General features: G+C 40.4%; 1 long non-coding RNA gene across 1 annotated transcript; it reads left to right on the top strand.

The window, feature by feature from the left end:
- Positions 1–27,021, top strand: LOC123454869. The gene is made up of 3 exons (XR_006633531.1): positions 1–48; positions 3,058–3,118; positions 26,547–27,021. It is a non-coding gene; the product is annotated as an uncharacterized LOC123454869 (long non-coding RNA).

Raw genomic sequence — 27,021 nt, 5'->3', positions numbered from 1 at the left:
GAATACTGCTGAGTTTTTGGTAGTACAAAAAGTGAAGCCTACATCTGGGTGAGTAAAAATATTTTACATTATTTTCTTTTAAAATAAACATTTGACTGACAGGTCTAATGTAATTGTTTGCAGACCCGAAACTCTATCTAAATGCTGACGCTAGTTTTTAAGCTGCTGTTTGATGCAAGCACAGACTCCCATAGCATGTGTGTGTTTGCTTGTTTATTTGTTTGTTTGTTTGTTTGTTTGTTTGTTTTTATTCAGAAAATCTTTTAGGGTCTACAAAAGATGTTTTTTCTCTTTGTAAAATCAGGAATACCAACTATTTCATCCTTGTACTGCAAAAAGGGCTCCTGCTCGGTGATTAATGGGATGCTGAATTGGAGCTAGGTTCTTGGAGGGGTGCTATTTTGTATTAACAAGGCAAAATGCCAAGGCAAGAGGTAAAACAGTTTTTCCTCAGCATCAAAAATGCACTACAATGAGAAAAATAAAACTACTTTCATTTTATAGATGATATTTTGTGGGTTTTCCCTATCAACTTGTAAGTGTTCACGATTTATTTCCTCGTTCGGTATTTGCAGTTTCATCTACTGAGGAAGGTGAGGCATACATAATAGGTGCATGCATGTGAGATAAGAGAGTGTGAAGTGAATAAAATCATATCAAAACAGGGGCTGGGGAGATGGCTTAGCAGTTAAGGCATTGGCCTGCAAAGCCAGAGGATCCAGGTTTGATTCTCCAGTACCCACGTAAGCCAGATGCACAAGGGGGCGTTCATTTGCAATGGCTGAAGGCCCTGGCATTCCCATTCTCTCTCTCTCTCTCTCTCTCTCTCTCTCTCTCTTTCTCTCTTTCAAGTAAATAAATAAAATATAATTTTTAAAAACACATCAAAACAGGAGTGTTGGGCTAAAGAAGTGATTTAGTGTTTAAGGTACTTGCCTGCAAAGCCTAAGGACCTATGTTTGACTTCCCAGACCCCACATAAGCCAGACACACAAGGTGACACAAGTGTGCAAGGTCGCACACACGTACAAGGTTAAGCACGCATCTGGAGTTTGATTACAGTGGCTGGAGGCCCTGACACACCAATCCACCACCTCCTTCTCTCTCTCCCTCTCTCTCTCTCTCTCTCTCTTTCTCATATAAAAGGCCAGTCTGTTGGGCTTGCCTCAAAAAAAAAAAAAAAAGAAAGAAAGAAAGAAAGAAAGAAAAAGAAAAAGAAAGAAAAGAACAGCACAGGAGTGTCATGGGAGTGCCATGAATAATTTAAAACTATTTCTTAAGGCATTTTACACATGACTTTCATGGCTTAACTTGTTATTGCCATTCCTAGATGGTGGAGCCTTTAAAACAAGGAGAACCTGGGTTTCTCTGCTGGGTACACTGCTTATCCTGAGCCTTCCATATTTAAATTCTATTATTCTATTTCTAGAACAGTGAATATTGCTCCATTTCTGCTCAGATCACCTGATTTTAACAATCTTCCTGAAGTAATGTTCATGAAATTGGCTCTCCCGACTGTAACCTTTTCTCCCCACTTTTTTTTTTTCTTTCTTCATGTCACATTAGTTTCCTCCATATTGCCCCTCTCCCCGGCAAAGCACAAATGTGGCTGGGAAGAAGGCCGGGAGGTTGTTGCCAGGGAAACTCCAAGAACCAGTCATAGCACTTTTTGGTTCTGCAAAGGGGGCACCTCAGTCTAACTTAATGGCAGAAAATAAACCTACAAGCCCACCCGAGGCAAAGCTGATACAAAGTTTCAGACAAATATTCAGAATTAACTACCTAGTGTTACTCCTAAAAAGTATACAAATAGCATCATGGAAAGAATTTGTAATTTCTTTTATCTTGTCAGGTAATCTTTCTCCTCTCTATAAGAAAGAAAAAGAAAGAAAGAAAGAAAGAAAGAAAGAAAGAAAGAAAGAAAGAAAGAAAGGAAGGAAGGAAGGAAGGAAGGAAGGAAGGAAGGAAGGAAGGAAGGAAGGAAGGAAGGAAGAAGGGAAGGAAGGAAGGAAGGAAGGAAGGAAGGAAGGAAGGAAGAAGAAAGGAAGGAAGGAAGGAAGGAAGGAAGGAAGGAAGGAAGGAAGGAAGGAAGGAAGAAGAAAGGAAGGAAGGAAGGAAGGAAGGAAGGAAGGAGGAAGAAAGGAAGGAAGGAAGGAAGGAAGGAAGGAAGGAAGGAAGGAAGGAGGAAGAAAGGAAGGAAGGAAGGAAGGAAGGAAGGAAGGAAGGAAGGAAGGAAGGAAGGAAGGAAGAAAGAAAGAAAGAAAGAAAGAAAGAAAGAAAGAAAGAAAGAAAGAAAGAAAGAAAGAAAGAAAGAAAGAGACCTAATCATAGTTACAGCAAGAAAAATGCTGGTTGCTTTGAGGGGCTTTCGTAACAGATACCATTAGTATATGCAGGAGACTGAAAATGCTTATAGACAAGAGTGTTTGAAAGCCCCATTTTAAATATTGAAAAATGGAGAAACAGAAACAAGTCAACCTGAAGCTAAAGAGTTGCCACTTTACCTCAGTCAGTCTTAGATCAGCTTGGAATACCACCCATTAATAGATTTTGATTGTTTCTACATCTTACTTATGTCTGTGCCGAAACAATATTTTTAAGGCTCCATGGGAGAAATCACATCAAAATAGAAAAGAGACTGGTTGGAAGGAAGGAGGAGGTCCGTGGAAGGGGAGTATGGGAGGGGACAAAAGAAGTCAGGGGAGGGCATGATGATGAAAATACATTATGTGCGTGCATGGAAATTGTCCAGAATAGTAGGTTTCTTTTAAAAAGAAAAAGGAAATGCCACAGCAAAAGAGGTGAGGTTACCCATGCAGTGGAAAATCTGGGCCTGGTTCCTTATGAAGAAACACATTTTGCTCTATGCTTTTTCTGGATTTTGGGCAGGTTTGTACTGATTCTTAATCTCACTGATCTAGAAGCCAAAAAAACAAAGTGTTTACTAATTAGATGTGTTGGATGGAGTTCGCTTTTTCATATTTGACAAGAAGTATTCAATTTAAAGGGAACAGATCTTTGGATGTTACATTAATTAGAGGTTTTTTTTCTTTTCAGAGATTCTTGTGGAAGCAATTCTACTTAAGAAAAAGATTTAAACATCCTAATCAACCAAGTTGTAAGTTTTTAAGCTCAAGAAAAGCTTCACATGTCCAATTTAAAAATTTATTATGTTCAATATTTATCCACTGTGTGGAACATTTTATATTCAATAAGTAATCAAACATATACTTTCAAAGCACTAGTTGTCATATTTTTAATTCATAGATATACTTAAGCTTAAATAGAATACAGACTTCAACTTACCAAGTTCCTTGAGGTGTTGTAATTTGCTTATTAGATAAAATAGCTTTCCAGGTCAACATGTTAAGCTTCATTTACTATGTCAATCATAAAAAATATGAGGACATGGGCTAGAGAGATGGCTCAGCAGTTAAAGGCATGTGCTTGCAAAACTTGATGGCCTGGGTTCAACTTCTCAGTTCATACATAAGCTGGAGCAGAGGGAGGTATATGCACCTGGAGTTTGTTTGCAAGGGCAGGATACCTTGGCATGCCCATACTCACTCTTTCTTTCTTTTTCTTTCTTTCTTCATTTTTTCTTTTTCTTTTCTTTCTTCTTTCTTTTCTCTCTCTCTCTCTCTCTCTCTCTCTCTCTCTCTCTCTCTCTCTCTGTATATGTTTACCTATTTCTTTCTCTATGTCAAATAAATCAATAAATTTTTTAATATTAAGATATTTTAGAATGTTTGGAACAAAAGCTACTATATGTAACTCACCAACCATAACACTTGTAAAAAAAAAAAAAACTGATTGTATGCTTAATAGCTGCTTCAAGAAGTCCGATGATCCTGGTCAAGAATTTTCTTATTGACCTTCAGAACCACTGTCATATTGTATTTGGTGGAAACAAAACTAAAAGATTAAAAATAATATTAAAATGTAAAATGAAATCATGTGGCAGATGTTTATAGTTCGAGGTTGGACAGTTGGCACTAAAGATAAACATTCATAATCTGTCTTATCATGTTTGAGAAATATCAGGACATGTTGCTTTAAACACAAAACTCTGGTATTTAAGATTTTTCAGAAATGTGACTAGATCTTTTAGTACCAATCAGACTGAAAACATATTTGTTTATTCTTTCTACTTCATGGCAAATAATGGTTGGTAACAGATTTAACTCCAGTTTTATCCCTACTAAGGAGTATCAATTCTGCCATTATCCTCTTCCCAACGTACTTCCCCATGATGGACAGTCCTACCTACACCTAGGCATGTTGCTTTGTAAAAACTTAACCTCCAATAACTCCTCAACGTTCAACTGAAACAACTCTCCAAAAACACTCAGATCTATAAAAACTATGTAAGTTCCTATCAAGTTAGCCCTTCCTGATCACTCCAGGTTTCAATATTACATGTCATATTACATAGCAGTGATGAAATTATATTATAGAGGGGCACTTGACTATGCTTCTCTGCCAAACTGGCCACATTTTAGTATTCCTTCTGAAGATGTCTGGTGTCTCCTATAAATCCATAACCGGGCAGCAATCCCTCTATAGCCTATTTTCAACATTACTTATGCTTTCTTTATTCATTGGGACCCACACTGTAAAGAGAAGTGCATAAATACTTGCACTAACTTGATGTACATATCATATACCTAATTTAATTAAACTTCTAAATTTTTAAATCAACCACCTCATTTTTCCAATCATACTGCCAGGATTTAAGTATGCTTACTAACAATGTTAACTATGTCACAGTTTTCCATAAGGATACACAAAAATATGATATAGCTCTAGAAAAAATGCCATATTATATATTATATATATATGTGTGTGTGTGTATATGTATATATTTCCCCATATAATGAAATCATTTGCACAAGTCTCACTTGTCTAGCATTTAAAAATGATGTCTAAAACAATTCTTAGTGTTTCTGTAAAAATAATGCCCAATCATCTTACTCTCTAATTCAGACCTGCTAATTTGGATTTTTAATTTCTAGAAAATTGTTTCAGGTTAGGAAGAGTGCTCAGCAGAGAAAGGCACTTGCTTGCAAAGCCTGACAGTCTTGGTTCAATTCCTAAGCTACCTATGTAAGCCGAATCAAAAAGTGGCACAACCATCTGGTGTTCATTTGCACAGAGGAAAGAGTCCCTCTTGGTACATTCACACACACACACACACACACACACACACACACACACAAATAAATACATTTAAAAACTTGTCTTTATAACCACAGAAATTTCTGTTACTATTATTATATGCATTCCTGTCCTTTATTTTTCTCATTAGAGACATACATTTAAGAGTCAATTTTTCTCATTTTAAACACATCATCTGCAAGTAGACTTATTTTTCCTCACAGTGCTACTTTTAAATTAATTATCTTTTTCCTCTAGTCCTTTTTCATACATCACTCCCATGTTCTATGTTTGAACTATATGTTTTGGACACACCCACACACATGTATTTATATAGTTAAATTTTTATCCTTTACATTTTCTAGTATATTTCCCTCAGATATAGTTATATAAGCTTTCTTTTATAAGAACAGTTTGAATGTTTTCTTTTTATAATATAGTGAAAGGTCTATAGATGAGCTTCATGAACTTCAGAAACCTTCTAAAGGTTTGCTCAAAACTTCTCTATGTACATATGTGGGGGAAAAAATCATTAATCACAAAAACTATCACAGGATTTGGAAGGCAAAAGCGCATAAACTTCTACTATGGACAGTCTTCAGCACACAGATCCACACACGCGCACGCACACACACAATCTCCCTACATCACACACTCCCACACAACCCCGGGGACTCCGGCTCGTCTGCTCTCTCCAGTGTCCTCAGTGAGCACAGTAGACAATGTGACCCAGAAAGACGCCTTCTGTCGCAGACATTTCAGTTTAACAAGTTGCTGGTTTCAGAGTATATCTAATGCACTCATCTTTTCAGACTCCAGGACCAGCCCCATTTTTGCAACCAGGGCAAGGGCAGATGGGATTTGAAACTCCAAACTAGACCACAAATGAGCCTTCTCAAACTAGGCCTGATGGCTCACATCCAATATTCAGGAGATGGAGGTGGAAGCAAGAGGAATGCCATAAGTTCCTTTTTATGTTGAAGTCTTGTACTATTTACATCTGATATGCCAAAAATGTAATTAAAGCCAAGTTTGTGACTAGCAAAAGATTTGAGATCGAAGAAGCCATTAAAGAGAATATCTTTGAAGGTGTTGAAGTATGGTGGGATTTTTATCTTGTTGCCTGGAGAAAGGGAAAAGATATCTTTCTCCTCACTTCAACTTAGATGGGGAAGAAAGAGGCATGGCCCAGTGAGGTCAGGGATCCAGTGACCTAGCAATTGATTCACATGGGGAAAAAAAAAAAAAAAAAAAAAAAAACACCATCACCCAATGAAGTTTTGACCAAACAGAGGGACAGAGAGCACCATCTACCTTCACCAGGCTTCCTGTGGTCTCCTGTTGTCTCAAGGAGCAATTACCATTATATTCCAAATCTATCCTCAGAAGGTGAAAGTGGTAGCCTCTGTAACCAGTAATTGTAATTGGGTTCTTGAAATTTTTTCTCTGAAAAATAAAAAACAAGTGCTCAGCTTCACACTATACAAAATTTCAATTTGAAACGCTCAGTCTTTCAGAAATGGAGGCATCACCACTGATGACAATGTCGTCACGTTCATACATAAAATTCTTTATCTTACTTTGAAAAACTATTTTGCAATAATACAAATTACTTCCTTCCAAAAGTTTTTTTACTAAAGCACTTTACTATGTGAATTAATTTTTTTAGCGTAATGGGATGCTTTAAATTTGCTGGTAGGGGGCTGGAGAGATGGCTTAGCGGTTAAGCGCTTGCCTGTGAAGCCTAAGGACCCCGGTTCGAGGCTCGGTTCCCCAGGTCCCACGTTAGCCAGATGCACAAGGGGGCGCACGCATCTGGAGTTCATTTGCAGAGGCTGGAAGCCCTGGCGCGCCCATTCTCTCTCTCTTCCTCTATCTGTCTTTCTTTCTGTGCCTGTTGCTCTCAAATAAATTAAAAAAAAAAAATTTGCTGATAGGCACTGGAATAAACTACATTCTAAGTTATCTGGCACAAGGAGACTCAGTAGAGTAAAACAGCTTCTCAATATACTGTAAATTAGCAATTAATGAGCATCTCAGATGATAATTAATGATGGCTTGCATATAAATCAGCACATAGTATGTGCTGAAATTATAAAAGAATGCCTAAAGAGTTAATTCTGAAATGGCATGGAGGAGGGTGGCCCTTCAGTGGCTTAAATAGCAACATCTGCTTGTCTGGTCTGATCGCTGCAAAGGAAAATGGACAGCCAGGCATAACATTTGGGAAGTTTCCAAAGTCAGTATGTGCAATAATAGTTCCTCATAACATTCTTGGTGTCAAATATGTCTTCGTGACAAAGACCAGATAGAAGAAACAGGAGAAGCTGTTGATTTGGTCAGTCTGTAGGTGGCCTTTCTAAAGCCACACTAACAGTTTGCTAATCCCGCCTCTCTCATGCCACGGTCCCTCCGTGCCTGAACCCTTCAGGTAGGCTTTGTTTTTACCCACCGATGGTCCATCAGAAATTCTTCCATCTTTTCAAAGTTTTCACTGGATTGTAATTTCTACAGGGGAGATGAATAAGAATAGATGCCGAACTGAAAAGCCAGCCATCAGAAACGATTAAAAAAATAAATCACAATGTGGTCTACACTGCAACCCAGTAAGACCTTAGGGTTTTGGGACTTTGCCACAGCTTGTTGGAATTTCAATATTGGATTCAGTTCCTTACACTACTGCCACATGTTCTCTTTACAATGTCCATTTCTAGAAAAGAAAAAAAAAATCTCAGTGCTACAACCATATGTGAGCTTTACTCTTCAATTCATGCCAGCACAGTCAGTGCCTCCTATCAACTCCAGCCTCACACATACTGAACCTCTTTAGCTCCCATTCAATTAGATGTGCCTTGGCTTTGGCATAAGTCGAGTTTTTCTTTCACACTTGGTAATGACCTTCTCTACAATAACAGTGTGCTGGAGTATCACGTCCATGCATCCATCCTGGAATTTATCACTTGCACAAATGTGTGCACACTCACCCATAGTCTCTTCACAGGTTAGGTAGTGCGGGGACCTCCCACATCACCAGTGGGCAGGGAGAAACCTTCATTTTCCCAACAGCTATCCAGAAGGCCCAGATTATGTGCTCCAGAAGTTCCCCGGCAGTAATTCCCTTGATTCAGACTAATGGGATCAGAAAGTGGGAAGGAAGAAGCAGAGGAGTGCAGGACTTCTGTAGTGCTCCTTCGTGGAGCTTCCATGGACACGTGCGTGGGACCTGGTGATCAGGGCTGCTTTGACTGCTGCCGTGGTAAAGTGCCCTCTTTCATTTTGCCTTCCCTGACCACTTCCCACTTTTTTCTTCACTATTACTTCTCTGACTGTGCCTTTCCACAAACCATGAGCAGTGAGCTTTGTTTTCTAGGAAATCTGTACAAAAACAGTGGAAATAAAGCATGTCATCCTTTATATCCAGAGAACACTCGGCTTTCAAGAATCATCTAGTACAGCTACTTTGTCCTTAAGTGGGGTCCCTTTGTCATAGATCGCCCATTTAGGCTTAGCTGAATATATCACAAAGCCTTCTTCATTCCCACTTCAGTAATAAATGGTCTCCTAGAGACCTATCATAATTAATAAGCTACTTCCGTGTTTAATTGTGCTTTGCTTTGGTAGGTATACTGAAAAACTGGAGTTCTGTAGTCTGATTTGCCCAAGTTTTTACTCTTTCTGTTTTTGTTTGCCTGCTTGTTTGTTTACATTTGACGTGGTATCTCACTCTAGCCCAGGCTGATCTGGAACTCACTCTGTAATTTGAGCCTGGCCTTGAACTCACATTGATCCTCTGACTTCTGCCACCTGATTGCTGGGATTAAAGAAGTGTGTCACCACGCCTAGCCCCAAGATTCTACTCTTAACTGTGCTATGCACCGGCTCAAATGATCCCCTCTAACTTTGTGCCACATATATGAATAAAGGTAGATTGGGAGATTATTTCATTAAATCTTAATTAAATGCCTCAGGAGCTATGATCATGAAAGATAGATAGATAGATAAATAGATAGATAGATAGAAGCAAATAGAAATTTGTTGAGCGGGGCTGGAGAGATGGCTTAACTGTTAAAGAAAGGTACATGCTTGCAAAGCCTAAGAACCCAGGTTTGATTCTCCAGTTCCCGCATAAGCCAAATGCACATGGTGACACACATGTCTGGAATTCCTTTTCAGTGGCTAGAGGCCCTAGTGCACCAATTCTCTCTCTCTCTCATAAGTGCATAAAAATAAATCTTTTTTGAAATATGTTTACCCAGTACATCCTGTAGACACATTTTTTTTCCTTATAAGTGGTTGAGACTATGAGAGAGGATGTTAAAGAAATCTATACCATGGTCAAGTTCTTCCCATTACTCAGGTAGCTTTTTTCCTAATGCTTATTGTCTAAAGTTTATCCTCTGAATGGAGGGCAATGTTAGCTTTCTGCATGGTTCACTTCATTTACAAAGGTGTTTGTCAAAATCTCAACATCATATTTTATCCATGCGGTATATATGTTTAGTTATTAATGATTGCTCCTCTGACCTGAGTTGGTATTCCTGAATATCACTATATGAGGAAGATGAGGAGGTCAAGAGGAGGTTCCTCTGCAATAATTAGAATCAAATCAAGATTGAACTTGCCAGAGTCACTGTCATTTCATACTGTCAGATTTATGGTCATGAAGACTGAACTGGACATTTCTCCATTTTATGTTGTATCAAGTTGTTCTTTAAATTAGATAATTAAACGCTCAAAGATGAAAACTTTTGAGTTGCAATGTCCCTGAATCCAATGCTGTAAAGACGAAGACGCTTTTGCTGTTATGTCTGTCAAAGCCTTCCAGCTATGCTTCACATTTGGCGCTTTTATATTTGTTCTTCTATTTCTATTTTGTTAAATAAAATGTTGGGACATATACCAAGAAACACAGATTGTCCATAGCAGCATGAGACTTGGGCTGTGGTTGGAAATAATTTAAATTAAACATTACATGAACACTGAAGAAGTTTCCAACTTCCCAATTTAACTTGTGTATAAATTATACCCCCCTCAAAAAGACCAAAAAAATGTAACACAGGAATATTATATTAAGGCATCTAGAAATCTAAATATATGATTGATTGATAGATAGTTCTATATTTGAGTATAAATTATACTTAAAATGAATAAAAGTTAAATATATCCTCATTTTTAACAAGAAGGTTACTAAATCTCACCAGAATAAAATACCAAGCATAGAAGTCTCTAGAACATAAATTATGCTTGAGAAAAAAAAATCTTACCTAAAATATAAATTATGCCCTAAAAATCATTCTAACCTAGAACAAGAATCCCATGCCCAGGTAAAAAGCATTCAATGACAAAACGTCGATAATCCTGCAAATGTTTTTCTAACTGGTCAAGTGGAAGTATTCTTTTTATTCCACAGTTCTGTAAAACGCTGTGTTGCTTATCAAGTTTTAAAATAACTGCTTCCGTGTCCACATCTTGGCAGTCATGCACGGTGGCGTGACTGGGACTTTGCTCGTGTTACTTCAGATTCACAGGCTGTGTCTAAATGCAGCCTCAGAATTGGATGGCTGCAGACAGAATCCAGCCATATTGGTTGCAGAAATCTTCATCAAGCGGTGAGATACCATAAACGTCCAATTATTAAAGCCTTTTCAAACATATATACCCAGCCATAGTCTAGGACAACACCCAACATATGCTAGAGAATGACAGGATATTTGGAGGTTCGCGGAACCCTTGGAGTCAGTGACAGACACCACGGATTACAGTGCAGCGGGGAGACAATGCTTTGGAAAGTAACCCTGACCTCACCCCATGTTGGGTTTCTGAAGCAGTTTCCTGAAAACAATGATCTCCTCCCTGGCTATAATCTTCTCTGTAGAGAAAAGACACCAGAGTAAAAAACAAGAGGAAAATGTGACGGATGGTTTTATGTCCATCACTGTAAAATGTTGACTAAGTAAAGCTGTAGAAACAGCACCTTACTAAAAGATTCTGGAAAGTGTTCAGCGTGTGAGCAGCTCCATCGTAATGGCAGACACCGAGGGACACCTTCCCCCAGCAAAAACAATGACCCTCCCCGCCCCCAGCAGTTGTACAAGGAATTGTACAAACTTTCTGGGAATGAGTAATTCCAATCTTATACCAACTATTACAGAGAACAAGGTATGTAGGAAGAGGAAGAACAGCTAATTTTATGTGATTATATTAAATGTCGATGTTAAGGCCAAACAAAAACTGTAAGAAAAAAAAAAAATACATGCCAATCCAATTCATGTTCACAAATTCAGAATGGCTAAATAAAACATTATCAAATTTAACCCCTCACTACATGTAAAATGCATTATCATCACTTAAGTTTTAATCAAGAATGCAGTTTCATCTCAAACATTATTTTTAAAAAGTTTGGGCTGGAAGGATAGCTTAGCAGTTAAGGCATTTGCCTGCAGTGCCAAAGGAACCCAGATTCAGTTCCCCAGGACCCACGTTAGCCAGATGCACAAGGGGGCGCACGCATCTGTAGCTCATTTGCAGTGGCTAGAGGTCCTGGTGCACCCATCTTCTCTCTCTTGCTCTCTCCCTCTTTCTCTGTCAAATAAATAAATAAAAATAAAATATTTTTTTTAAGTTTGCAGGTTATTACTTTTTACAACAGTACAAAGCTGAACAGATGAAAAATTAAAACATTTTCTCATGCCTATCAGATAACTAAGGTTGTTGGCAAATGAAAAACAGAAAATCAAGAGAAAGGCACATCCAGAAAGACGGGGCAACTAAGAATTGCTTAGCTAGAGCAGAAGTTCTTGGAGCCATGCTCTGTGGGAAAGATTAAACAGTAATTTTAATAATTTTGCAAGACTAAGTGTGAATTAACATTAGTGTGAGAAACCCAGGCACCACAGATTGATGATTGATTGACTGATTTTCCTTCCTTCCCACTACCCTCTTAGAAACTACAAGCAAAACACAAGACACGGTAATGTTAGAGATCATGGAAAGGTTTCCTTGCGGCTCTGGCAAGCAGAATGGAAGAGTAAACTCTTCTAAAACACATCCTGAGACATCTGTATTGAACAAAGTTTTGCTCTTCAGGGCAACAAACTGTGTCTGACTGAAATATATGACCTTATCCGAGCTGGAGGAAGGAATTTCTCCCTGCTTGAGCTCCCCCCCGCCTTCCTGTTTCACCTAAAAGGAAAAACACCACCAGGGAACAGGAAATAGATGTGAAGCACGGAAACTACGTTAGGGGGAGGCAGAGGAAATTAAAGCAAGCCACGGGAGGACTGAAGCACTTGTGAAGCCCACAAGGCTTAGAAACAGGCCCGCTAAAGTCTGAGATTTGATCAGAAGACGGCAGCATGCTTCAGTCCCTGACCGGTGCCACCACACCAACAGGCTATCAGTGTGACAGCGGGTTACAACTAAGCGAGCTGTGGGACACAGGCTCTCTGTGGAGCAGAGTATACTAAGCTCCCAAAGGAAATATGGGAAACACAACATCAAGGAAGGCTAGAGAGATGGCTTAGTGGTTAAGGCAGTTGCCTGCAAAGCTGAAGGACCCAGGTTTGATTCCCCAGGATCCAAGTAAGCCAACTACACAAGGTGGCACACGAGTCTGGAATTCATTTGCAGCAGCTAAAGGCCCTGGCATGCCCATTCTCTCTCTTATCTGCCCCCTTCCCTCTCAAATAAATAAATAAATAAAAGAAAAAATAACAAGGAAACAAGGAGCACCTGAAGCATCTGAAATTACAAACACCACAGTCATAAGCACAGGCATCATCTAGCAAGATTACCACAAACCCTCACACTAAATTTCTAGTAAACAAGTTTCTATTACCTAATGCAATATATCCAGCTTTCAGGAGGAAAACCTGCTAAGATGATAGAAAAGAAACACTCAGAAGATGAAGAAATAGCTCAGTCATCAGAATAAGACCAGAATCACATAGATGGAATTTCTAGTCACAGGATCTAAAGTGACTATGACTGACATGTCAGTAGCTCTAATGTAGAAGTAGACATGCATACTGAGATAGGTAATATAAGCTAAGATATGAAACCATAGGGAAGAATAAAAAGGAAAGGCTAGAAATTATAAAGCAAAGCAAAAGGAAGGAAGATTGCCTTTGATTAATTTCTCAATAAATTGGACATGGATGAGGAAACAATCAAAAATGAGAAAAATAGGTCAACAGAAATTCATCATACTAAAATAAAGACAGAGCAGTGAAACAACCAAAAGAATTCAAAAATTGTGAGACCATTTCAAATATTATTTTTAAAATGCATAATAAGAATACCAGAAGGAAAACAAAGAATGAAGCAAAAGAAATATTTAAACCAATAATAGCCCAAACCTTTTTTAAATGGACAGAAATGAAATCACAGAGCCAGTACACTCAAAAAATATTAAGCAATATTTTCTTTTTACATTAAACGGGACATTATCAACCACTGAAGCGTACTATATTCAAATTACAAAAAAAAAAAAAATCCAAGGACAGAAAATCTTGACAGAGTCAGAAGATGAAGAATATGATAAGGTTTCCCAGTTTGAAAACTTCCACTTCCACTTACCACTGCATCTCAGGTCATAAACGATAACAAATGTAGAGAATTTTCAGGGCAGTGAAAATACTCTGTGCTATGTAATAATTGTGGCTACTTGTCACGATACATGTATTTAAACCCATACAATATGCTACACCAAGAGTAAACTATAGCCATTGTGTGAAAATTCTATAACAGTTTAATTTTATCAAGTGCATCAAATGCACTGCTTTGGTGGAGGATGTCCATAATGGTCAGTGCTATACATCCAAAGAGAGGGCAGAAGAGTATGGAAAATTTCTCCCCAATACGTAGGGACACTAAAACTATTATTAAAAGTCTCTGGGAGTTGAAACGATGGATTAGTGGGTAACACCCTTTCCACACAAGCATGACAACCTGAATTTAAAAGCCCAGCAACTATGTAAAAGCCAGGTCTGGTGGCATACACCTGTACTCTTAGCACTGGGTGGCAGAGACAGGAGGATCCTGAAGGCTTATTGGCTGGCTTAGTCTAGCCTAGTCGGTGAGAGATGTTGTCCCAACAACAGTGATGGGGGGCAATGCAAAAGACAAGACACCTGATCAACCTTTGGTCTACACATGCACAGACACATGGATAGACACACCCTTACATACATGTGTGCCTACGCTCATATAAACACACAAATATAAACCACACACATGAAACCACACACATGAACAGACAGAAAATGAAAAAACTAGTGTAATAATAAAAAATTTCATGAGAAGAAAGATAATTAGGTGAAAAGGTAACCCAAATACTATAGAAAATGCAACCTCAATTTTAAATAAAGATGCATAAAATTCTTATGAGGAAGACAATAAAGCTTTGTCAGAAGATAAAAAATAAGATCTCAAGTACTGAAAGGTATTCCATATTCATGGAAGAAATGACTCAATATTACACAGATGCCAATTCTCCATAAACTAACCTATAAACTGAGAGAAACTATAATGACCTCCCTAAAGGTTTTTGTTTTGAGTTTTGGTTTGGTAAAACTTAAAAGGTGATTCTAAACTCACATAGAAAAGCAGTGTTAAGGTTAGCCAAGTCTAAGAGTGGGGTGATGGCTTTGTTGATGCAGTGAATGGCTTCCTTAGAATTAAAGAGCAGTAATTGCTGGTACTAAGCTGGAAAAATAGAAACAAAAATCCTAAAGAGCCTTGTTTACTCTGTAAAAGAATTGGTAGAGTCATATAGGCAATAGTGAGTTACTGAGGAATTTTAAATTGAAGTGATATGACTTCATAGATGGGAGTTAAATTGAAACTAGACAAATAAGAAGGCCAGGAATTGAACATAGGCATGACAAATGCTAACTTGCGTCAAAAAGCACAAAGAAGCTAGTCAAGCAAGGGTAGAAAGGGAGAAAAAAATGGGAAATAAGATGGCGTTGCAATCCGCTGGCATGGAAAGAAGCAGGGGCACAAGGAAGGCTTGCTGGCTTCAGGCTGGGTAGCCAAATGGACGGAGATGCAAAACCATGCACTGAAGCTAAGCCAGGTGGGGCAGGCCTGCAATACCAGGTGCACAAAGGGCTGAGGCAGGAGCATCACAAATTCCAGGCAAGACTTAACTACAGAGTTAAAGACCAAACTGGTTAATTTAGAAAGATGACATTTCAAAATTAAAATATATATGTGGCTGGACAGATGTCTTGGTGTGCACACACACATGTGTGTGTGTGTGTGTGTGTGTGTGCAGGTATGGTCCCATGGACTCAAGCATTTCTTTAATTAAGATTGAATTTACAGGGCTGGAGTGATGGCTTAACCATTAAGGCAGTTGCCTGCAAAACTAAAGGATCCTGGTTGGATTCCCCAGGGCTCACATAAACCAGATGCACAAGTGGATGCATGCGTCTGTAGTTCATTTGCAGTGGCTAGAGGCCCTGTTGCACCCATTCTCAATCTCTCTTTCTCTCTCCCTCTCTCTCTCTCTCTCTCTCTCTCTCTCTCTCTCTCTCTTTCAATTATAAATAAATATTTTTAAACTGTTAAAAATAGATTAAGCTTACGAATTGAGTCTTGAGACCCCAATAGGCAGAGCCCTCTGGGGAAGAGGTGTGTCACTAGGGGCAGATCTTAAGTCCGGCCCTAAAGAAAGTTTGAGCCCTAACTGTTGGTATTTCCTGGACATTGCTTTTCCTCTCTGTATTATTCTGATGTATGATGGAGTAAGTCAGCTTCTTTCACCATTAATGGTGTTCCTCTGGAATTTGTAAGCTTGAAATAAACCCTTTTCCCGATAAGCTGTTTCTCATTGGATGTTTGTCTAGGAACCTGGAGGTAACTGCTGCAGTAGAGTGGAGTCACTGCTGTCATGAATCTCACCATGTGGGATTTTGTCTTTTGGAACTTGTGTGCCAGAAGAATGTGGAAGAATTGGGTACTGTGGAATGGAGTTGTCTTGCATTATTGTAAACAGAGCTTGGTGGACTATTCTAGTGAGAATCTGGAAAAACTAAATGCAGAGAGAAGTGTGGACTGTGAAGGCTTGCCTGAATGATCTGTTGAAGAGGAAAGAGAGACCTTTGTTGTTATTGGTGTAAAGACTGACTACATTCTTCTGCTCATGACAAAAGAGTTTTATCAAGATTGAATTTAAATTTAAAAATAATGGACTGGTGTGCTTGGCAGAGGTATTAGAAAAGTGTTGGGCCCTGAAAGGCCCAGGCGTGAGGCCTAGTGGAACTTCCTGAGCCTAGCTAAAGTTTGGCGACCTGTCTCTGGCCAGCTATGATTCAGCAGGATGCCTAAGGGCTTCTGGCCTGGTACTTCCTCGTGGTAATTGTAATTACCATTTCAATAGTTAAAGTTTACTATTGGCCCTTACCTCTTCTCCCACCCTAAAATCCCCGCCTTCATCCCCAACATGATATAAGCAACTACGCAGAGTAATAAAGCGAGTTGTTCCTGCATTGCAAAGACTCCCGACTCAGTGTGGTTTTTCTCCGGTGGCCAGGAGAGGTTTCTGAGTCATCCGACGCTCATCATCCCCTCAACCCCTAGGGAGGAACCAGCAGGCCTGGTCCTTCCCTTGGCACTACCTGTGCAGGAAGGAGCCCCGCAGAAAAGGAAGATGTGAATGGTGCATTGTTTATGACAGGAAAAATTATAGAAAGTTTAAAGTTGCTGGCACAGACACTGGTTTTAGGTTACTGAAGGTGTGACAGTTGAGCAGATTGCCACCACCAAGAGTGGACCAACTGTTTTGCATGGAAACATTGGAAATGATTCCCTGAGCATGAGTCACAGATCACTCAAGTGAATACAAATAAAAATTCTTTGGAAAGGATGGGGCTTGAAGGAAGACTGGCTAAGAGGTATGTTGCTCTTCAAGGTCAAGATTTATTTTCCCCTGGAGTTGAAAATTTGGCTAGGCTATCTACATGATATTGGTTTTGGAAGTAGAACAAGGCTGGAAAGAAAGGGTTATTGGATGTGCAACACAATGTTGTTTTTATTTGGGAAATGGAAAAATGAAGTAGGGTTGAAATCCCTGGGTGGGAAAAATGAAGTAGGGTTGAAATCCCTGGGTGGCGACCCAGCAAGGTCAGTGCATGAAGGTGAACCAGATCTACTGAGAACCAGCATGTAAAACAGGGTGGTTGAAATCCCTATGAGAATCCTAGCAGAAGACCCAGTAAGGCTATTGTTCACTGCCTGAGTAAAAGAAGTTTTGTCTGGGGAGACAGCTCAGTCAGTAAAGTGGGTGACTCATATACATGAGGAACTGAGTTCCATTACAGTACCCATGTAACATGCCAGACATGGAGGCATGTATACCTGCAATCACAGTGCTGCTGAGGTGGGAACAGGAAGACCTCTGGAGTTCACTGGCCAGCTACTCTAGCTCAGTTGCTTAGCTCCAGGCCAATGAGAGACCCTATCTCAAAGAAAATAGATGGTGTTCCTGGCCATGATACCCAGTGTTGTCCCCTGGCTTCTACGTACAAGTGTATATACATGAACATGTAAACACATACGTGCATGCATGCATATAGACAGAAACAACTCTGTAAAATACATTACTGCTAAAATTTAATCATTAGAAATAGTTGCAGTGGGTTGGAGAGATGGCTTAGTGGTTATGGTGCTTTCCTGCAAAGCCAAAGGAACCAAGTTCAGTTCCCCAGGATCCATGTAAGCCAGATGCACATGGCACATGCATCTGGAGTTCATTTGCAGTGGCTGGAGGCCCTGGCATGCTCCATTCTCATTCTTTCTTTCCCTCTCTCTCTCTGTCTCTCTCTCTCTCCTTCTTTCTGTCATAAATAAATAAATGAAGAACTTTTTTAAAAAAAGAAAGAAATAGTCATGATACTTAAACAGAAATAGTAAAGAAATGAGCTTGGGAAGTCTGATTTGGAAAGATATCCTTTTAAAGTTTAAATAATTTTGCCTATCCTTTATGTCTCCAGTGAATGTTTTCTTATTGCTATTTATATATAAAATAGACAGGAAAAAAAACTCTTACAGTGGATAATCTATGGAATATAAATCCTTTCTTAGAAACCATAATCATATAAAGAGTATCCTAAATGTCCTGGAAAAGTTCAGTTTAATATTCTAGGCTGATGGAAATAATGCAATGGTGGTTTTAAGGCCACCCCATATCCCTCCATGAACCCCAGATTAACTGCTGTAGCAGAGATCAAAGGAGCATGGGAAGCAACTCTAGCTTTCCAGACTCCAGTATCCCATGTAGAAGATCATTGTCTCCCTGACCTGGGAAAATTTATTTATTCCTAGAAATGTGGAAATCAGACATAATTCAATTGATATCACAGATAAATGAGAAAGCTGCCACCAATTCAAAATGAGCTCTTGTTTAAAACAATCACAGAACTGAGAATTTGGGGATTTCTTGCTTTTGCTATGTCTCTGAAACAAACAGTATGTCTTGAACTGCCATAGATGATTCCCTTCATGCTTTCTTACATTAGGCATCATCTTTTTTTTTTACTATCCTAAGTACAGTACTTTTTACAAAATGTGTGCTTGTCATTTATCTCTCCATTTCTTTTCCTGCAGTGTGGGCAGAGGTGGGAAGACTCCATACCCTGGAAAACCTAAAGTTGTGCCTATTGTCTATTGTCATTAAGCACAGCATTCATTTTTTTTTCTTTTTTTTTTAATTAGTTTTCTATTCAGCAAATACAGGCAGTTTGGTACCATTATTAGGCTCATCCATGACTTACCCCCTCCCCAATGGCCCCTCCTTGTTGAGGTGTATGGGTCATGCCTTGTGGAGTTAGCCCACAGTTATTGGTACGATCAATGTCTCTGCATATCATGACCCAACATGTGGCTCTGACATTCTTTCCGCCCCCTCTTCCGTAAAATTTCCCTGAGCCATGTTGGATTCATTTTTGGTCTGCTTCAGTGCTGAGGTGTTGGGGGCCTCTGAGGCTCTGGCTCTCTGATTTGGTAGGAGTTGATTTTTCTCTGCGTTGGTCTCCTTCCCCTTTGTGCTAGTATCTGGTTTATCAGGAAATCAGCACTCTTGCTTGTTTTGCTACTTTTCCTTAGTTGCAGCCAGGGCCTTTTGAGGTATGATGGGGTGGCTCTCTCCTTAGGATCTGCATCTGTCTGAAAAAGAGAAGCAGATTCTCCAACGGAGAGTAAGTTAGTTTCAGGACAAATGAACTAACCCTTACTTTTTTTTAATAGAGAGTTTAATAGTGTAGGCCCTCTTGTAGTCCATGATTGATGGTAGCTTGATATTGGAGAGAGGGTTTATGTTTGGATATGATTCTGACTTGTTTTTCAGCTCCAGCTATGGGTCCTGTACCACTGAGGGGATCAGTTAGCCAAATCAAGAGCAGTTGGCTCCCCACCATGGCTGTGTGCCACTATTGCACTTGTGAAGCACAGCATTCTATGAGAAGATGTTCAGAATAATCGTGTTTCATTTCGTACAACAAAAATAGCTTTGTTTTAAGCTGCTATAAAATTTTCAGAGAAGGTGTTAGATTTTACTAGTATTATTCTTGAACACACATCTCTGACTGAAATTCTGAACTTCATTCCCAAGATATTTAGAACCACTTATGTTTTTATGCATTTCTCATTTGATTCTTTTAACAATGTAATAACCTCAGTGATTATCTAGTTTCTAAAAGGTCTGACACTTAGAAAAACCCGGGGGGTGGGGGGCTGAAGAGATGGCTTAGCAGTTAAGCATTTGCCTGTGAAACCTAAGGACCCTGGTTCAAGGCTTGATTCCCCAGGACCCACTTTAGCCAGGTGCATAAGGGGGTGCATGCATCTGGAGTTCATTTACAGTGGCTGGAGGCCCTGGCGCACCCGTTCTCTCTCTCTCTCTCTCTCTCTCTCTCTCTCTCTCTCTCTCTCTCTCTCTCTCTCTCTATCTGCTTCTTTCTCTCTCTGTCACTCTCAAATAAATAAAAATACCAAGAAAATTTAAAAAACTGGGGGCTGAAGAGATTGCTTAGTGGTTAAAGAACTTGCTTGCAAAGCCTAAGGACCCAGGTTCAACTCCCCAGTGCCCATGTGCCCATGTATAGACAGATACACAGTGGTGCATGCATCTGAAGTTCATATACACTGGGTAGAGGCTTTGGCAGACCCATTCTCTCTCTCTCTCTCTCCTCTTTCCTTGAAAATAAAAATAAAAGAAATAAAAATTTTTAAAAAAGACTTAAAAAAAGCAAGTGATGCTATTTCATTTCTTATGCTTCCCTAAACACTGAAGTTTTAAGATATAAGAGCAACCTTAGCCAATAGAAGCTATGCTTTGAATCAAGCATCTATTTTAGCACTAAAAATTAACAGATATCATATTATACATTTAAACATTCACTACTAAATCAGGAATAAACTTAACTTTGTGACACAAACATGCAAATAAGATGCTCAAATTAGCAGTCTTTATGTGTATGTTTTTTCATAACTCAATAGTTGATTTCTTTTTTTGTTCCATGTATATGATTTTAATGACATAAATACATTTAAATGATTGTGTTTGGAAGTTAAGCCTATTACCTGACATTTTTTTCTATTGTTTTAGTTGTGTTCTTATAGTAAGTGACTTATTCACGGTTTATTTTGTGTAGTAACCTCTGCTATAATAATTTTCCATAATATTTCAATGACTCTCAACCCCCTCCTTTTTTGTCCAAATGCTTGTATAAATGAGTTTGCAAACAGGTCACAGCGATTAAAGCTTTATGATTCACTCTCAAAATAGGAAAGGGCAGAATGAATAAAGAGGAAGAAGCAGGAGTCAGGAAGACAGCTATATTTGCAATTATTTGTAACAATGGAGTTAGAGCTGGGACACTGTTGTTTCAGAACAGTTACGACCTGTCTCTTTTATTTTGACCTCTTTTCCAAACTTACCTTCAGAAAATTGTCAACATCTGAGTGTTCTGTGCCTAAGAACCAACAATCCCCCCTGCTAACTATTAGGACAGAATATCTACGTTTCTATGGCTGCTGTAACAAATTTCCACGAACTTAGTGACTTAACGAAATACACAGCTATTGTTGGATAGTGCTGGGAGCCATAAATCCACAGTGAGGCTACCTGGGTTACAACGAATGTTCCAGTGGGGCTGGCTTCTTTCCACAGACTAGAGGAAGAATCTGGTTCCTTCCTTTTGAGCTCCTAGAAACCACTCCCTTTCTTTAGTTCATGACTTCCTTTCTCCATCTTTGAAGTCAGAAACATCAGGCCAATTTTTTCTCATAATGTCCTTTCCCTGATTATCGCCAATTCCTGCTTCTGCTTTTAAGAACTTATTACAGCCGGCTCACCTGGATGATAAAGAATAATCTCTCCATTTTAAGATGAGTTGGTTACCAACAGCAAACATAATCTTCCTTTGCTGGTTTTAGTCCTTTTGCTCTGCTACAAGATTACCTAAAATTGGGTAACATAAATAATTTATTATTCAAACAATGGAAAGTCCAGATTTAAGGGCCAGCAACCATCAAAGCCCAAGGCCTGACCTGTTACTATCATTATCTTAAGAGTTAGGTTTCGCTGGGTAGATTATTGTTTTTCGTTTTGTTTTTGTTTTTGTTTTTTACCTAGAAAACACCAAGTTCTAGAGCAAAGTAGCCATGTAACCTACTTTGTTCATATATTCTGGAGGTTCAGATATGAACATTTTTGGGGAGCCACTGTTCTGCCTTCCATAAACAGCAACTGTTACCTCCCATTATTTTGTGTGTGTGCGTGTGTGTGTGTGTGTGTTTGAGGTAGGGTCTCACTCTAACCCAGGCTGACCTGGAATTCACTATGGAGTCTCAGGGTGACCTCGAACTCACAGCGATACTCCTACCTCTGCCAGCCAAGTGCTGAGATTAAAGGCGTGCACTGCCGCGCCCAGCATCCTCCCATTATTTTTGATACTGCCCGCTCTTATGCTTCCTAGAAAACACAGAACACCTAACTCTGGCACCTATCGCGAGCATTATAATCAGCGCAGAGATGCATGCCACCTGAGTCCGAGCCTTCTGGCTGCCACTGCCGTACCTCAACAAGTGGAGCAACCCCACAGTGGACGTGGTCAACCTCCAGAAGCACGCAGCTCACAAGTATTTATAATGGAACGTGGTTAACTTAAACCTCCCTCTCTACCTTTAGCTTATTAGACAGAAGGAAAGTACTCTGGGGGAAATATACCTCAGAAAACAGAGAAAATAGATACGAGGGAAAAAATGAACGTCATGTGATTGGCAAGTATGAAAAAGAAGGAGGACTATGTCTGCAGGTGTGGCAGTGCCCCTGCCTCAGGGAAGGCACGACGATCACTGGAAGACACACTTTGATTGCACATGAGTGAGAAGCTGCTGGAACGATGGGCCCCACATCAGTATCTGAAGTTTTTGAGGAGCAAGTGATAGAGTGAAAGAGAACTGAGATGTACATCGTGTGGTGACCACAGCGCATCAGTGACACCTAAAGAGACTGGAAAGAAAAGGTTGTCCCTTTCCAGTCAGGACTCATGCTGTGAAAAGGGCCTAGCAGAAGAAAGTAAGCAAAGGGCTCAGGTACCTCATTAAACAACACTGGCCATGATGGTTGATATATAATCACCAAGATTCATGCACTGGGAGCTTAATCCCTCAAACGATACACATGTGAAGGCAGGGCCTTGGGAAGGCAATGAGAGTGGATGAGTCTGCGAGGGTGGGGTCTCCGTGATGACATTGGTGGACGTATGTACCGAGGAGGACAGAGACCTAAGACACATACTTGCTCTTTCCCCAGGCCAAGCTCACTGCCGTGGTACGATGTAGCAAGAAGGCCCTCGCCAGATGCTAAGCAGATGTCAGCCCTATACTCTTGAACTTTCCAGCCTCCAAAACTGTGAGCCAAATAAACATCTACTTCCCGTTAATTGCCCAGTCTGGAAATTTTGCTATTGTGACAGAAAATAAAATTAAAACATCGGTCTTAGTTACCACACTCTGAAATGCAGTCATACACATACAAACTGTAAGGTCCATTTGAGCGCTGGGAATCTGTAAGCCTTTAGGCCAAGTAAAAGGAGAACATTTCTCTGGACCCCTGTGTAGGTAAGATGCCTCAATGATGCCTGAAAAATGACAGAAATGAAACCCAGAAGGGTTAAGACCCTAATGCAGAGAATAATCTCAGATCTTTCTTTCAGTACTTTAGAATCAAACCCACAGAAACTTGCATGTAGTCAAGTCCCTCGCAAATGAGCCACACCCCCTGCTCAGATTACTACATTTTCATGAGGTCAGGGCCTAAGAGGAAGAAAGAATACCCTCTAACTGCGGGCCAGGAATAGGTGTGGTCGTAGGCATCAAATGAAACACGCACAAAAGACATGAAAGGAAGAATAAGATGGAGTACACAAAACAGAAGAATATTGGTGGGAACCAAAGTGTTGTAAATGAAGCCATGCGCAGGCTGAACACCTGACGGGCCAGAACCTTACAGCCCAGCATCCCCCTCGCCAACACTGGAGCAATTAGCGGAACAACAACAGTCTCACAACGGCTAACAGGCGTTCAGCTCCCATTCTTCATTACAGCCGAGTTTCACAGCTAAAATACTTCTCCTGCAGACATGCATCTTACAGTCCTGGTTTTCCCTCCTTCCCAACATCCTCACAGCCGAGTTCACATGAAGGAAAATCTGGGAGGCAATACCCCACGGTGAAAGTGATCCTAACACTGAAATTCACCGCCTTCGAAGATAGTCAGCCCCCACATCCCCATAGCCAGAGACGCTCCTGTACAGGAACGGGCTCCATATGACAAAATAGTGGACGCTGCTTGCAGAATGGAATCCCTTCTGGCATTATCTCATGTTCACCAGTAACGTCAGCACTGACTCTGCAAAGTTGGTGCTCTCGCCCTTGGAATGCCAAGTTCCTATTCTTGGAAGCAACAAGAAAGAAGTCATGTGATCAGAGCTACAGAGTGTTTTCATTTAGGATACGCCAAAACACAGTTTTGAAATTTTTCTATCATCGGTCTTTCTACAGACACCATGAAAGCTGGAGATGGTAGCCTACTTTACCAACTAGGAAAGCAGTGTAGGCAGGCAGAACACGCCTGTGGGTCTAACTCCAAAGCTTAGGCTTCTTGGACCTTCAGCAACCACAAGCAGAGGCCTGAGGGAACCCAACTTAGTCCCTGTCCAGGTCGACCTCATTCCTTTAGTCAAAAATGGATTCCATGCTGGCGATATAACTCAGTGTGAGAGAGAGCTTGACCAGCATGACTGAGCCTGGAGGTTCAGTCCCCAGAAGCACAAAGAGAGAGGGAGGAAGAGAATGAGGGAGAGAAAGAAAAAGAGAGAGGGAATGAGTGAAAAATGTCTGCAAGATAACCTGCAAGATTATTTTAAATGGTGATGTTATGTAAGAAAGTAATCTTTTAAGGTCTTGCAATTTTCACCCTTGACATGCTTATTAACATTAAAATAAAGCAAATAAGACTGTTTTTAAGCTACCTTTAGAGTTAATTTTGTGTCGAAATCTCTACGCACATTTTTCTCGTTGCTTGTAGATAACCAGGCAAAGTAACCAGAATTGAAAGTAGCTACATAACTTGCTAGAACTTACCCGAAACACCTAAGGCTAACCGCAGCTCTCTTGAGCCCCTGAGCCCATGGTCCATCCATAGACATCAGAGTGGCTCAAAGTTGTGGGAAACATTCAGAACTGAATACGAGGTCTTCCTCTATCTAAGCTTTCTCTTCTTTCGCAGGCCAAAATGTAGGCCTGATAGTTGGTCCTGTCATTGGTCACATGTCCTCGGTAAACTCCTGTGTCTATTTGTAGAGCCTTAATGATAAACGCATACAGCAGAACTTTTATAACAATCATGTTTTTTTTTTTAATTCCAAAGGCCTGAATTCAATTTCATCACTACTTTTGCATTCTTTCATAATGTTTGATTTCTTTCCCCACCTGAGTGGCAAGCATTAATCTCTGAAGTCTACAAAATTGGAGTCTAAGAGATAGTGATCAGACCCACATCTTTGCCCATAAAGAAATGAAATTAGGGCTAGAGAGATGGCTCTGCAGTTAAGGCACTTGCCCTCAAAGACTAAAAACCTAAGTCCAATTCCCCAGTACCCACCTAAAGCCAAATGCACATGCATCTGAGGTTCCTTTGCAGTGGCTGCAGGCCCTGGCATGGCCATTCTCACGCTCTCCTTGCAAATATATAAATAAAATTTAAAAAAAACAAACAAAAAAGATCACTTCTCAGCCTTTTGGCTAAGATCAAGTGTAAAAAAGAAATGAAATTAATAGGTAGCCAAAAGGTTTATTTAAGAATAAAGCATCAGAGGCGCTTGCTATAGAATGCAATCCCCTCCAAAATGAGTGGTATGGAAGAGAAAGGTCCTTCTTATCGCTTTTCTTCTTCCCTTCCTTCCTTTCTTTCTTTTGCTTTGGTTTGTTTGTTTGTTTGTTTTATTTTTGTTTTTTTCCATGTAGGTCTCACTCTAGCCCAGGCTGACCTAGATAGAATTCACTATGTAATCTCAAACTGGCCTCAAACTCCTTGATCGTCTGTTATGCCCAGTTCTCGGCACCCCCAGTAACCACCAAGGAGGACCAAACGCGTATGCAAGGGCAAGGGGCTTTATTTTTGGGCTTAAGCTCCTCCGGTCTCTTGTCTTCACCAACTCAGCGGGTCCTTACAAGAGCCCCGAGCAGCAGGGGGGCAGGTTTTTTATAGGGATTTGAAGAAAGAAGTAGGGAATGGGTACATGATGGGTTGATTTCATCGGTGGCAGGGTTGGTGGGCGGGAGCTAGGTAACTAAGCAACAAGCAGTAAATAACATTTGTAGGTACTTTGAATGGCCGAGACAGGGAGGCAGGAGGGACAAGTCTTTGGCCAGTCTCAGGTGTCCTGGGCAGGGGGCAGGGCAGCTGCCCCTTTGTTTCTCTGTTCAAAGTGAAACTTGTAATTTAGGCCTAACCAGGGCAGCGCTCTACTGAAGCCTGTCATGGTGTCATTTAGTTTCTGGGTCCTTCACCTCCTAGCTCTGCCTCCCAGGTACTGGGATTAAAGGTTTGTGCCATCACACCGGGCTTCATCCCTTTTCATTAATGCTGCATCAATCCTTTCTTTGCAATCTCATCAGCAGTATCCATTTCCCCAGGCTTTCACCTCCAGTGTAGATGGTGGCTCCTCACAGACAAAATGAGCATCTTCCCCTTCTGCCTCATCCCTCTGCAAGACTCTGCGTGTGTTTTAATCAATGTTGTTGGAACTCAAATACAATAATCATAAGTTTTTTTTTTAAAGCTTTGAATGAGTTTTTGTTTTGTTTCGTTTTTCCTAGAGTTGGGACTAAAAATGACCAACTGTTGATCACGAATACAAGGCCCACCTCTGCAGAGGACCCAGCTGTGTGCTCGGTGACCTTCAGGGCCCACAGCTTGGGAGGTACTCCCTGCTGGGTTTCCCTCACAGGGGCTGAAAATCATGGCTCGGACTACGACCCTCCCAGACACCATCACCAGTGCACGGCCACGTATGGCTGAAGTACTTTTCCTCAAATCTGCCCTGTCCTGTCAAAATTGTTTGCCCACATTGCTGCAATCTGTGTTCACGGAAGCCCGCAACAAGGCCATATTTGGAAAGCAATGGAAAGTACGAGAGCTTCTGAGAGTCATACGCCTGGGAAAGCAACGACTGCGAGAGACACAGCTCTTCTCCTGTCTTCCAAACCGAAAAGCACTCGAGGCGATGGAGCAGCTGCCGTTGCTCCAGGCTGGTTTGTATTGACCTTACATGACCTTTTACCTGATGCTGGA

Source organism: Jaculus jaculus, chromosome 14, assembly GCF_020740685.1.
Source record: "Jaculus jaculus isolate mJacJac1 chromosome 14, mJacJac1.mat.Y.cur, whole genome shotgun sequence".
Classification (NCBI taxonomy): domain Eukaryota; kingdom Metazoa; phylum Chordata; class Mammalia; order Rodentia; family Dipodidae; genus Jaculus; species Jaculus jaculus.
Note: the sequence above shows the minus strand (reverse complement) of the source record. Positions and strands in the feature narration are given on the sequence as shown.